The sequence below is a fragment of the Cebus imitator genome, unplaced genomic scaffold (assembly GCF_001604975.1).
Source record: "Cebus imitator isolate Cc_AM_T3 unplaced genomic scaffold, Cebus_imitator-1.0 Scaffold57, whole genome shotgun sequence".
Taxonomy (NCBI): Eukaryota; Metazoa; Chordata; class Mammalia; order Primates; family Cebidae; genus Cebus; species Cebus imitator.
In genome coordinates this window covers 6,391,470-6,406,102 of record NW_016107372.1, presented here as the reverse complement: position 1 = coordinate 6,406,102, position 14,633 = coordinate 6,391,470, and the positions used below count along the sequence as shown (strand labels likewise).

General features: G+C 40.1%; 1 protein-coding gene across 9 annotated transcripts in view; it reads right to left on the bottom strand.

Annotated features, from left to right (window-relative positions):
• Positions 1-14,633, bottom strand: part of DOCK10 (dedicator of cytokinesis 10) — a 277,707-nt gene that overhangs the window by 182,109 nt on the left and 80,965 nt on the right. The gene's annotated exons all lie outside the window — the stretch shown is intronic.

Sequence of the window (14,633 nt, the reverse complement as noted above, 5' to 3'; positions counted from 1 at the left end):
TGTGTGTGTGTGTGTGTGTGTGTGTATAGTGCTTGGAAGTATTAGCTATTGATAAAAGTATTAGCTTTGAAGTATTAGCTATATAATTGATAAATAAATATACAACATAGGAGTATGTTCAGGTTTTTCTACAAGGTGAAACAGAAATATGTAGAGGCCACAGGACTAGGCTGTTCTCTTTTCCCCAGGAATAATTGGATTTAGTTGATACACACATGTACCCCAGGCTTGAGCCATTCACCCATTTCTACCTTGTCATGCAGTGATTTGTGCCAGACAAGACAAAAGGGATTCTAATTATTCCTGCCTAAGTATGGAGACTGAGAAGACCTTCTTTTGAAACCAATCAGAAAGATAGCATGATGCCATAAAATGACAGCTGGGGAGATATATCATTACTTTGTAATTGGCTTAGTTAGGCAAACTGAGCATTTCACCAAGAAGTCCTTTAATCCATGGTCAATGGATATGTAGAAATTCCACTATATGCCGTTAGTGCTAAACAGGTTTCACCCTCGAAGTAACTCTTTGACATCCGACACATGAGCAGGTACATTATAACACAAACAGAATCTTCAGATTTATTTATTTTTCCTTATATGGTGCTATGAGAGTGAGACTCTGGGTCACCTGACTTCCTGGGGTCAGATTATGTGTCTATGTTGATGGCTAAAAATAATATTTTACAATCCTTTTTAGGTCATGAACTCATCTGAGAATCTGATAAAAGCTATGAACCCACACATCAGAAAACATACAAGCACTCAGAAAATGCATGCATTGTCAAGGGACACAAACTTCTGAAAACCATCTGTGGATCCACCCAACAATGGTGCCTTAAATTTCTGAATCACAGTTTTAGAAGATAGGCATACTGTCTTATATCAAAGCATCGAATTATTATGAGAAACTCTTAAGCGACTTTCTCTCTGTCTAATATTGCATCTATTTTGTCCTCTATTCCTCTTTAGGCGCCACAGTTCTTTATCCTAGAGTTTCTCCCACTCTTCAACTTCTGCAATACGAGAATGACTCATTTCTTCATTTCCTCCGTTGCTAATTACAGCTTCCTGAAATATTGGCAAAAAGAGGCATCACCCGTCAGCATATGGGGATGTCAGATAGACAGAGTCTGTGTTGATGCAAAGGAGGGGAAATTCCAGCAGCATGGCATGGAGTGTTCCATGGGAAGGCATTGGTGGACCCTCTATGGGCTTTCTTCTCATTTCTATACCAAACCTGTTTCTCAGCTATTCTTTGAGACACTCCACACCATTTCAACACATTTCTTTCCTGCTTTAGTTTCAGAAACATATTGTCAATCAAAAGTCCTAGCTAGGACAATGGGCAAAAACCAGTAATAAGGAGCAATCAGAGATTTGTTGGCTTAGTTACAAGGAGATGCCTCCAAGTTCATTAGAAAAGAAATCCAAGACCAATAAATCATCAGAATTTAGTAAGTACTGTACTCAAGACATCACTGAAAAATATATTTAGTGAGAAATGTATAACGTCTTTCCTAGTTTTTAGAAGCTCATACCCTACAGAGGAGTTTACTAGAGTTTGAAGGAGTCTGGGGGGGCTTTATAGAAAAGCCCCAGAGGAAAGCATCCTAATGGAAAGGAAATGTAGCATAGGGAAGGCATCAAGGTAGAATGATTAAAATTACAGAATCATCTGAGATTCAAATCCTGGATTCGTCACTTCCTAAATGTGTGTCTTTTGGCCAATCATTCACCCTTTCCGGGGCTCAGTTTTCTCATCTGTAAAATAGGGATAGTGTAGTCCCTACCTTATAGATTTGTGGTGAGGATAAATAAAATGATGACATCTTAAAAATGTCAAACGATTGCCTTTCCTGGTACATAGTATGCATAACTATTAGTTACAACAAAGGCAAAGAGGCAGGCCAAAGCAGAGTAGTTAAGAAAAAGTTAGAAACCTGCCTGTCTACAGCCAAGGGTTAAGTAGGAGAGGACAGATAAAATCAATTGAAGATGGAAGCCAGGCGCTAGTTCATGGAAGGCTTTGAATGCCAAGATAATGAAAAGTTTTCATTGTGTCCTGAAATCATGAGAAACCACTAAAGGATTTTGAATTACAATTAAAATAGTGCTTTAGAAAGACTCATTCAGTAGCTACATGCCAGCTGGATTGCAGAGAATGTGATCCAGAGATGGTTTGCATTGATCTAGATATTAACATAGAGTGGAGGAAGACAGAAAATTAGGCAACAGAAACATTAACCATAGATTGCAGGGAGATTATAAAGATCTAGCAATTAAATAAAAAACGAGAGCTGAAATTTATTGAGCAAGTACTATGTTCTGGGTGCTGGTTGAAATTCTTATGGAACCTTATTTGAACCATCCAATGGCCCTGTGTGGTGAGTATTGTAATCATTGTTATCACCACTCCAGTTTGACAGAGGAATATTTGGGATCTGGAGAAATTAAGCAATTGGACCAAAGTCAGTATCAGAGCTGGGATGTAAACCCAGGGCATCCAGCTCCTGAGCCCACCCTCTTAGCCAGAAGGGAAGTTCAAAGATGCCAGCAGGTTTCTGACTGGCCATGGAGGAGATGGATAATATGAGTGAGGGAAAAAGGATGGTAAGAAGGGAGGGTTTCCCTGCTTTGTTTAATGTGCAATGCTGATTTAGACATGTTGAATGTTGCATCCAGAGGATCATCAAAAGGAAAAGTCCAGCTGTTATATGTGTGCCTAGAACTTAAGAAAAAGTTAGGACTGGAGACATGGAGAAGAAAGTCATAAAAGTTTAAAAGTTAATTGAATTTTTGGAGAACAGAGTTAACAGAATTAAGAACACAGTCTTGAAGTTCCTTTACATATGGTAGACGGAGGGCAATTCAGGAAATATTGAGAAGGAATAGAGATAAAAGAGGAAACTACTGAGGCATTACAGAGGCTCAAAGTCCTAAACAGGTGAGGTTAAGGAAGGTGGTACATGACACCTGCGCAGAGATAGATGTAGGGCCTGGGAATGTCCAAAAAGATTCAGTGTGAGAGATAGGCTGGACACGAAGGACCTTGTAGTTTTGGATCTAGACATAATTTGTGCTTAAATCTTCAGCTATCTGTTAGATAACCTCCAAAAAGGTATTTGACTTCTCTCTGCCTAACTGTTATATGTAAGAATACACCAATTAGTATATAGCTTATAGAATTGCTGTGAAACAATATATGTTAGTCCCTGGAGTTGAGAAAAAAATACCTACATGTATCTGGATAGTGGCTAAGCTTCCTATAGTGTATATATGTAAACTAATATTATTGAATATAATGGGTATTTGCCAGGTGTTATGTAAGTATTTATTTATGTATATACATATATATGCATGCATATACATGTACATACAAAACGCACAAATCTCACACATTCTTATATAAGAATTCAGTTTGGACCCATGGTGTCCCGTCAGTGAAAGTAAGTTTGCCATTTTCAATAGAGAAGAGTCTAGATGTTTGGAAATTAAGTAAGATGGGACACTTATCCATGATTTAGAAGACACAAAAATTTGAATGCTAAGATGTCAGAAACCTAAGAAAAAATTCTGGCAATCTGTATTACTTTTCTACTGCCACTGTAACAAGTTGCTGCACATTTAGTGGCTTAAATCAACCTCCATTTATGATTGGTTTTCATGGGTCAGAAATCTGCATATAGTGTGGCTCAGCTGATTCTCTGCTTGGAGAATCACAAGACGTAAACTTAAGTATCAGCAAGGTGGTGTCCCTTTCTGGAGGCTCTAGGGGAGAACCTGTTTTCAAGCATATGCAAGATTGTTGACAAAATTTATTCCTTACAGTTAGAGGACTGAGGTGGCCATTTCTTTGCTGTCTGTTAGCCAGGGGTCATTCTTAGCTTCTAGAGGCCACCCACATCTCCTAACTCAAGTTCCCTTTCTAAACTAGAAATAGCTGGCCAAATCCCTCACACTTTGAATATCTCTGACTTCTCCTTTTGCCTCATCTTCCCGACTTATCTCTTCTGTATCTCTCCGCTGTAGCCAGGGAAAAAAAGCCTTGATTTTTAAGGCCTCGTGTGATTAGATCAGGACAATCCGGAATCATTTCTCTACTTTAAGGCAACCTGATGATCAACCTTAATTTACAACTGCAAAGTCCCTTCACAGCTGTACGAAGATTCATGTTTGAATAACCAGAGGGAGCCTGGAGGGGACATCTTTAAAACACTGTCAACTACAGTCTTATTCTTGACTTTTGTATATGTGTGTTTCAATTTTAGCATCAAGGATGTACTGAGAAGAAGGTGTAGACGAGGAAGACACTTGGCCTTTTGTGGTTTCCACTGATCAGTGAGGGGAGATCCAGGTTGCAATGGACCTAACAAATGAGTGAGAAGATATGGAAAATTGGCTTCTAGATCATTTACTGGAAAATAGTGGCAGTGAAATAAAGGTGAGAAGTCGAATGGCACAGCAGAGCTCAACAAAGTTGGAAGAAAGGAAGAAAAATAATGGTGGATGAAAAGTTAGAAAGCAAAGTCAATATACTATGTGAAGGTGCTTTTTAAATGCTCAATTATGTTATTTTTTAATATGCTCACTTCCAATTATTTTCAATTAGATAGGCTATCTAGTCTGTAAAGGGTATCATCACTGAATCTAAGTAACCAGGGGCCAGAAACTTTGCTTTCACTGACAATGCATTTGAATCCATTCCATTGAAATGGCCCCAAAAGTACCATCAGGAATTTAACTAGAAACGGTGGTTAAAATTTGTACACATGCACATGATGTCATAATGGGATTCACAAGTCCTAAATTGAGCAATTGGAAAGGCTGCTTCTATTCATTTCTGCCCACTTTAAGTTATTACTTCCTTATTACATCTTATCTTTATTCCACATTTTTAAACCTGTTGAGCTTTTTGGCATTTGCTGTTATTACTTCTTTGTCATTGCAAAATGCGTGGATACATTATTTTATTTTTTTCTTTTCCATTTCCAATAGATTTCTCCATGCACCTGCAGGTTAGTTTGCTGCACAGCCTTTCAGTCATAGGAAAAACAAGGCTGATCCACGGTACATCTGCAAGCTCAGCTCAGCCACTGTACACCCTGTTTAAAGGAAGTAAAGCAGCAAGTAGCTACTTCCTCCTTCACTGTGGTCTCTCCTGAGCCTGGCCCCTGCAGATCAGCTCTTAAAGTTAGTAGTACTGAGGCTCACTGCTTCCTGCTAGAAAGGTCAACCCAATTGAGCAGCTCCAAGTTACCAATGAGAGTACACCTTTCTGGGGGAGTCTAAATGAACACGACAAAACCTGATATTTCTAAATGTAGAGTTTTTCAAAATGGACAGTGTCTGTGAAATATAGGTTATCGCAAAGGTAACTGCAGTTTTTGCCACTTTTTTAAACGGTGTTTTTCTAAAATGGCACTATTAAAAATAATGGCGAAAACCACAATTACCTTTGTGCCAAACTAATAGTATAAAGTATTTAGAAATTTCATGGAAACTAGAGTGCTGTGCACATTAAGTGAGAATGTAGATGCGTCAACGATAAACAGACTGCAGTTGTGAGTGTGTGGTGCATGTGTAAATCTCTGTGTGTGCACAGTGTGTGTGTGTGTGATGCATGCTTATCGTGTATGTGGTGTAGATGATGTGTGTTTGCTGTGTATGTCTGTACATGTATGTAGGCATACAGTTATCTTGATTGCATTAAAATAACATAGCACTCCATTCATAGCCTTTCAGACAGGTATAAAGTTGTAATATTTGTTTACAGTATTGTATTCCAATAGGTTAGAATATGAAAATTCTCATGTAGATTTTCTCATCAAATCAGAATTTGATGGGAAAGGGGTTTGGGCAGGTAAGAAATTCATTTCTTACAGAGTTTACTGAGCCCATCTTACAGTCTAATAGGAAGCAGTGAGGGAATTACGCTTTTTCAATAGTGGACTTCATCACTGGTCACAGATATTCACTTCTAGAAAAAAAAATGATAGTCCAGAGATATGCATATATCTTACCAATAAGTATCTTAGTGTGATATTTAGAAAATAAAAAAACATTGATTTTGGGTTTATTCTTTTCTGAATTTCCTGTTGGGCATTTAGTTAATCACCCTTTTTGAAGTTTTTGATATTTTTCCCTAAAGGTATCCAGTTGTCTTCAACAAGTTACGTGCATTTTAATATTTCCAGCTTCAGTCTGCTCTGTTGTTGAAAATGAGGAATCTCTAAGGGACAAACACATATTCTTATCTCCATTAAAACTCTACTCACATGCCCTTGCTTCCATCCTCAGAAGCCAAGGCATAACAATAACAGCAATGACAACAACAAAAATATTATCGCTAGTTCGTAGAATTTCTAAACATGTTTCATAAAATACATATGGCTGGATTGCTAATGCTCTTCACAAAGGCATGCAGCTAAGTCTTACTTAGAATACAGTGTTCTTTTCCTATTAAAAAGTAATCAACTCTAAAGCAATAGATTTTTCATTACAATATTATCCCTCTGTCTTTTAAAGAAAACTGAAAGGCATTCCAAACTGAAGCAGAAGATTGATTCCACCCAGGATCAGGTGAAGGCACACAAATGTGGCCTCCAGGATGATGAGGCTGAGGAGATCTGAATCAATACAGTTATCTTTTACCTTATAGGGACTGTTTTCAGATTGCATTTTCCCTGGAGACAGAGGTATCCTCTCTGCTTGCTGGCTTGGATCCTACTCCGGCTTCCCACTACTGGCAAAGTTAGCTACAGACTAATGTTATTTCCTTTAAAATAACACAAGTGCCTAAAATTGCCCTGCTGTAGCCATTCCAACTGCTCATTACCTTGCTTTCAATATGAATGTCACCCACTGTTTAACAATTACCCTGGAAAGCACAGTGTAGGTAACTTTTGTGGGGAGACTGAGGTCTTTCAAGTCTGTAAAGCTCTAATGGAAAAATTGGTCAGTTTATGGAAATATCAGCATTACATATGCTTTATTCTTGTGACTGTCTTTTTACTGCAGAAGGATTTGTCTTTATAGATGGAAGGCAATAAAGTATTCTTACCTAAGCGATTTTGAGAAGGAAACAAATTGTCGTGTAAATGCCAATTCTGAGTGTGAAGGCAACCAGATAGACCAACAATCTATTGCTAGTGGATCAGATTGCTAGCCTACGTACCATCTCTGCACCCCAGTCCACCCCACAAACCACTTCTTTAATGGCACCGTAATGCATTTGTGTCTTTTAAGGCCTCCACCAGGAGATAAAGCTAATACAATAGTTTGATTTAAGTGTTTAATGCCTTGCATTGTGGAAATTGGAGAATAATGGTAGGGTCTTGGCTTTTCAATCAAGAGCTTTCTTTGTGTTTTTCAGATAATTAATTGTTGGATTTCCTTTATTTAGCCACTCACACTGCTGTAAATTCTTGACCTTTTGATGTCTGGTAGTTAAGGTACCCAATTAAAGGACAAATTAACCTCTGGGTATCTGTTCTGCACCTCACTAGGTAAGCAAGAAGAACTGAAATAGCAGAGAAACAAGGATTTAATACCTCTAATAAGGGCACCCATGCCTATTTAATCTAATTTATGAGGATGACTCTCTGCCAAACATCGCCCATGTCTATCCAGTGCCAGGAATCAGTGATAAAGGGAGAATTAAAACAGACAGGCTGGGCGCAGTAGCTCACCCCTGTAATTCCAGCACTTTGGGAAGCCAAGGCGGGTGGCTCACAAAGTCAGGAGTTCAAGACCAGCCTGGTCATTATGGTGAAACCCAGTTTCTACCAAAAATACAAAAATTAGCCGGGCCTGCTGGCGGGCACCTATAGTCCCAGCTACTCAGGAGGCTGAGTCAGGAGAATCACTTGAACCCAGGAGGCAGTGGCAGAGGTTGCAGTGAGCTGAGATCACGCCACTACACTCTAGCCTGGGCGACAGAGTGAGACTCTATCTCAAAAAAANAAAAAAAAAAAAAAAAAAAAAAAAAAGAAAAGAACAGACATAGTCCATGTGGGGAGATGATGGTACCCATAGAACACAAGAAAGCAGAAATGAAGTAACAAATTAAGAATACGGGTTGCAGAATATGAAAACAAAGAAGAACACTGTGTTGGCCAAGGTGAAGGAAGATGTCTTCATAGAAGCACTGAGACTTGATTTGGGACCTGTACATAGTAGGACTTTCAAAGTTACTACTGTAGGGACAACCCTCAGAGAAGAGACTCTCCAGTGTTTGTAGGAATCACATGGATAAGTTGTTAAAAATGTGGATTCCTCAGCCCTATCCAGGACCTCAGGACCTCTCATGGGGTTTAGGAATCTGACTTTATAAAGAGCAACCATAGCCAGGCACGGTGGCTCATGCCTGTAATCCTAGAACTTTGGGAGGCGGAGGGGGTTGGGTCATTTGAAGTCAGGAGTTTGAGACCAGCTTGACCAACATGGTGAAACCCTGTTTCTACTAAAAATACAAAATTGAGCTGGGTGTGGTAACACACACCTGTAATCCCAGTTACACAGGAGGCTGAGGCAGGAGAATCACTTGAACCTTGGAGGTGGAGGTTGCAGTGAGCTGAGATTGTACCACTGCACTCCAGCCTGGGCAACAGAATGAGACTACACACACACACACACACACACACACACACACATACATGCACACACACATGCACGCACACACACACAAACAGCATCTAAGTGATGCCTGTGAAAGATGCTACACAGGCCACACGGAGAAATAATGCCTCAGAAGCTGGTTCACCTAACAGTTTTCTTAGTCAGAAAATCATCTAATAGTGCCCTCTGCGGCACTACCTCCCAACACAAACTATTTTTATACTACACTGAGGTCTTCTTTATAAAATCAAATATTCTCTTTTCTTAATGTATAGACAGTCAGGTGGAATTAACTAGCCAGCTGGATCATGCTGCATGTTTGGGAAACAGAGTAGAAAACTCTGGAAAAAAGCCATCCTCCTCACTGGCTACTGCTCTGCTTGGACTTTGTAAACCTGGTCATGCTCGTCATGTCCCTCAGGTATTGCCTAAATCAGGGTTTCTCAAACTCGGCACTATTGACATCTTGGACCCAATCATTTTTGTTTGGGTGGGGGATGTCCCTTGTATTGCAGAATGTTTAGCAGCATCCCTGGCTGGCCTCTCCCATGGATGCTGGCAGCAAACTCCCCACCTACTGTGACAACCAACAAGGTCTTCAGACATTGCCAGAACTTCTTGGGCAGGGGTGGGGGAGGGGGCAGGAAAATTCTCTCCCCAACTCCAGGTCTAAATCTGGTATTTAGTTTTCTCTTCCCCCTCCCCTTTCTTTTTCAGAGATAGGGTCTCACTCTGTCACCCAGACTGGAATGCAGTGGTGTGATCATAGCTCATTGCAACCTTGAACTCCTGGGCTCAAATGATTCTCTTGCCTCAGCCTCCTGAGTGGCTGGGATTACAGGTGTGTGTCATCATACCTGACTAATTTTTCATTTTAACTTTTTTAGAGGTGTGGTCTTGCTATGTTGCCCAAGTTGGTCTAGATTTTCTGGTTTCAAGTGATCCTCTCACCTCAGCTTCCTGAGTAGCTGACATTACAGGTGTGGGCCACTAAATCCTTTGATGATGGCTTTCAGGGCCAGCATCTCCCGGCAGATGGTGAAAACTTCTCTTCTGACCAGGGTTAATGCCTCCTGAAAGCCAAGCTGACTTGCTTGGAAGAACCTCAGACCTACTGACCTTCAAATCAGCGCCCTCTTTCACTTCTCCATCTATCTCAAAACCCCACTATTTTTGTCTAGGTTTCTGTTTTTGTTCTGGGATGTCTCTTAAAATGCAGCTTCACTTGCCTGGAAAAGCTACTAACTGATGATAATCTTCAATAACTTAGAATGATATCTCAGAAGAGGCAAGCTGGTCACCTAGGCAAAGGTCCAAGGAATTAGGGATGAGGATACACATTTCAAGCAGAAAGCATGTCATTGGGGTTGGCCAAGGTGGGTAAGACCACCGTGCTGGCCTTCTCACTCGCTTGCCAGGTGCCTCTGGGTGAGTTCCCTAACCTCTCTGAACATGAGTTTTCTTATCTGCAAACTGAAGACAACCACAGTAACTAATTCGTTACATGTCGTGAGGCTTAGTAAGAGAATATTTGTATAGTGCTTAGCAACATGTGTGGAATATAATAAAATGTTCAGTCAATGTGGGTTGTAAGTTCGATTATGAAGTACTTGCATTGATGTCCTCTTGAGCTGGGCTGCTACAGTGTATGCTTTATGGGTGCAGGACGGTCCCAGGTGCTCATGCATTGAGCATTAGAAGGAGGAGATCCGGGCACAGAAAGGGCACCAGCTGCTTTGAAAGTGGCAGTGAAAGGGGTAGGATGCTCCAGAAAGGAAGGGAGTGGTCCGAAGACCCACTTGGTTTGGATAAGGATAATTAAGTTAAATAGCCTCTCCTCCCCTGCACACTCACTCCTTCCACAACTGACTTCTTTGTACTCATTGTGTCTTGCAACATGGGCTATTTCATTTTTAAATCCCCTCTGTGCACAACTACAAAAGGTTCCAATTATCCTATTTCTGTCATCTCCCTTCATCCCACAAAAAGGATTCAAATGCTAAGGAAGTTAAGAAAGCCAAGTTTTAACCAATATCATATGCTTTAAAAACAAACAAAAAAAACTTTTCATGGTTACTTTTCTGCCTAAGTGGGACTGCAAATTCCCAGAGCAATAAACAGTATCCTCTTTATGTTTCAATGGTGCGGAGTCTCCTGCTGGCCTGTTGCAAATACCAACATTATAATTACCAATTTGATGTTGTGAACAGCAGAAAAGAGTACTGCACTTTCTTTTCCCCCTGTCTTTCCCTTCTTCCTTTGCATAAATTTCCAAGGCCACAGAAAGGTATTAAAGTACACTGACAAAGAGACATTTAATCTGGCTTTCTTCTTTTTGCAAGGGCATCATAGATTGGGAAGGAGATCCGCTACCTAGACTGCATCAAAAGATCTTTGGCAGCATTTAAATTGGCATCCCTCTTGCTTTGGTCGGCATTAAGGAACATATTTTCAGAAAGCAGTTGTGAATTTGCATTCACTTCTTCTCTCTCACTGTCCATAACTACAGAGTGGAGACTGCCATGATAAACCAGTTCTTTTTTTTTTTCTTTTAGGCCGAGTGCATCTCACTGTTTCACAGTGAGGAAACACTGGATGGTATCGGAAGCCTGTATTCAACATCTATCGCTGACGGGTTACGTGATCTCGGGAAAAACAGTAACCTTTCTGGACTTCTTGTCTTGAAGCTTTTGTTTTAAACTCTAAACTTCTATGTTTGTCTGTTTTAAAATAACACAACTTTTTGTTATATGTATCAGCCATTTCCAGATAAACCTATGACTGGATCCAAACGCCCCCCCTTTTTTTTCTTTTTTAAACTTCAAGTACCAATTAGGCAAGAAAAGTGATTTTCAATTAGAGCTCCTCTTTCTTCACATTTAGTCCAGATGATGCACCCAAAAAGATGCTACCTGTCTCTCATTCCCTGCTCTCCGCTAGATTCCACTTCAGAAGGAAACGGCTGTGCTTTCTCACTAGATGACATTGCCCTTGACATGATTTGTAAATAAAGCATTGGAGATAATTTTGGGGCTTTCATACCCACTTAATTTACTGATAATATCTTGCTTAAATCTGAATATTCAGTTGTGTGTGTTTTTTTTTTTTTAACATCTCATTACTTTTGCCTTGAATGTAGCTGTAAAACAGAAGCCAACACTGGGAAACCCTTCCTTTCCAACATGCCTGATATTCAGTTTTATCCCCCTCTGCTCCTTGGGCTGACTTCGGCAGTCATTGCCAAGACTGAGTCTCTGTATGAAAGCCTGAACTTTCCATTTTCCATCCGTTGGAGAAAGAGGCAGTGTCAATATGGGTGTGACATATACAGTTCTCCTTGTTGTGGAAATTGTACCTTGATTTTCCTGTGGGGAACATCTCCCCTGTCCCATCACCTTCCAGAGCACGTCAAACAAGGTGACCAGACCCCACCTCCACCAACCAGATTGTCCCTTCTCTGAACTTGAACCTTGAGAGGAATGACACATAAAGGCAGAAAACAGCCATGATTTATACCAAAAACAGTGTCTTCCGTGCTGCACATTTATTATTATTAGTGTTATTGTTCCCGGGGTCCTGCTTCCTCCTGTGCTTACTGAGGCCTCCTGCTGAGCCCCTCCTCTGGTCTGAGGGGCTTCCCCCACCTGCACTCTTTATTTTTCTTGACCTAGCTAAGGTCATTTTCTTTTCACAACCATATACCTATTTGCAACCACATGTTTATTTACACTGTAAATGGGTACAGATATTGTCATAAATATTTAGGATAACCAGAAGAATAAAATAACTTATTTGGCTTTACAGAGTTTAGAGGAGATGGTTTAGCAGGTGCTGTGATGGGAGATTTGCATCAGAAAGTACTAAAAGTCAAACAAATGAAAATTTCATTATTATTTCTTCCATATGTTATTTCAAGGGCTAAAAAATCAAATCCACTAGCAGCTCATTCCCTTTCCTTCCAAATATTCTTCCATGCAACTTTATCATGACGTTAATAACATTGCCATCCACCTAGGTGATAAAATTGGAAACCTGGTACTCATTTTCAACTTCCCTTATCCTTCATGTCCACAGTGAACCCAACTAAATTCTAATGATTGCATGTTTTCTTGTAATTCTCCTCATTGTGGCGACTTGCCTTGTTAAAGCCAGGTTTCGTCACGTTATTCCTAACTCAGAAGCCTTGAGTAGCAACCCCTCTTGTCACTATCGGTGTTCCCCCAACTGTGTTCTAGAGCTTCACAATGTGTTAGTCAGGATTACAGAGAAGAGATTTACAGCCTTCTCACTGCAGAGCTCTGAGAGCTCTAATTGCCATTGTGCAATACAGTCCTCTCTCCATTGTGTACAGTGTGTGATATTTCCCATGCTTATTTTTTCATTGCAGCATTTTCTTACATGGTACTTCTTATTATGTGTTACACAGTTTGGGAAATGGTCTGTGCAACTGGGACACAGTCAAAAACCTAGTGAGATAGAATTTCAAATTTTTAGCATAAGAAGATGACAGTGACATCTTCTCCAGGGGGACAGGAATTGCAAGAGTTTATTGAAGAGCCGTGAAAATCTGAACTAGGGTAGGTGCCAGGTTGCAATGGTGCTAAAACAAAGAATTGAGAGCCTGATGGCTGGCTGACAGGCTTCAGGGCAAGACCTCTGCACCTGTCCCAATTTTGGTCTGTTCCTTCCCTGAAACGAACCCCAGCCAAATATCTCTACCAGAAATCTTTTCATAGCAGTTTGACCAAGATACTTGTGCACATCAGTTGGGGGAATGCTTAAGTTAAATAAATACTTCAAGTTATTTTTTGAGACTGGATAAAAGATGACACATAATTAGATATGTGGCACTGGGTTCACTGGGTCTCTGTGAAATCTCAGCATAATAGAGTGAGGCCTGGACAGATTTTCATAGTTGTATAGTAAGCACTATAGTTAGCAAGGAAAATAATTTATGACCCAGTTAAGGGGAAAATATGGAACATGAGAGTCCACTCTCTACCTGCTCTCTTCAATAACCAGTGATATATCTGGTCTGCTTTGTAAACAGATTTCTAAAAGGATTTGCTGCTTTTGATGCATTAGTACCCACATCTCTTACTTGCATTATGTTGCTGAAAATTAAATTAAGTGTCAGATATTTATTACCAAATTCCCCTTTTACTGTTTTACAGTCAAGAAAAGATAGTTTGACTTGTTACTCTTCTATTATACCTGTGGAAATCTTTCTGAATTAGGAGCCAGAATGGATGTTTCTCAAAGTCAAAAATATAATCCTTAATCCTACATTTACCTTCATAGCAAAATCATTTTCCACTCATATCAGTAACGTATATTGCAATGGATTGCAGACATTATACGTCTCACTGGTACGTTGAAGTTGGAACACTGAATTAAAGTGAAACCCTAATGAAAATTTAGAAGAGAATAGCAATTAGGCTGTCTAGGATTCAAGTTAGTCCCATAGTTGTATTTTTTCTGCCAAAAAACGTTTTCAGGTATATGAATTTGTTGCCAGCATTTAACAATTGGGAGATTTTTATATATGAGCCCCGGTTATTAGATTATTTTGAAAAATTTAAGATCCAATCATACTGATCTCACCTTTTGATATGAAAGCTGTTTTCCAAGCTGAGCAGTGACTAAACCCTCTGGATACCATGACTGCCTTACTTTGCTATGCTACCCACCAATCAGATCTGACTTCTTGTCTAGCCTGCTTCACTTATTCCCTTTGTGGTCTGGTGGCATGGAGTTTGGAACCCTTAAGGGGTCCGCATTTAAGACCATGTCTTTTGGGAAGAATATTATGATTGAGACTCTGATCTAAGCCTTGCCTGATCATGCTACATTAGACAACAATCCTAAAGAGTTCTACTGCTCGAAAATGCGCTGCGGAGGGATAGCAGGGGGAGAAATGCCAGATGTAGGTGATGGGGAGGAAGGCAGCAAATCAAACTGCCACGTGTGTACCTATGCAACAATTTTGCATGTTCTTCACATGTACCCCAAAAC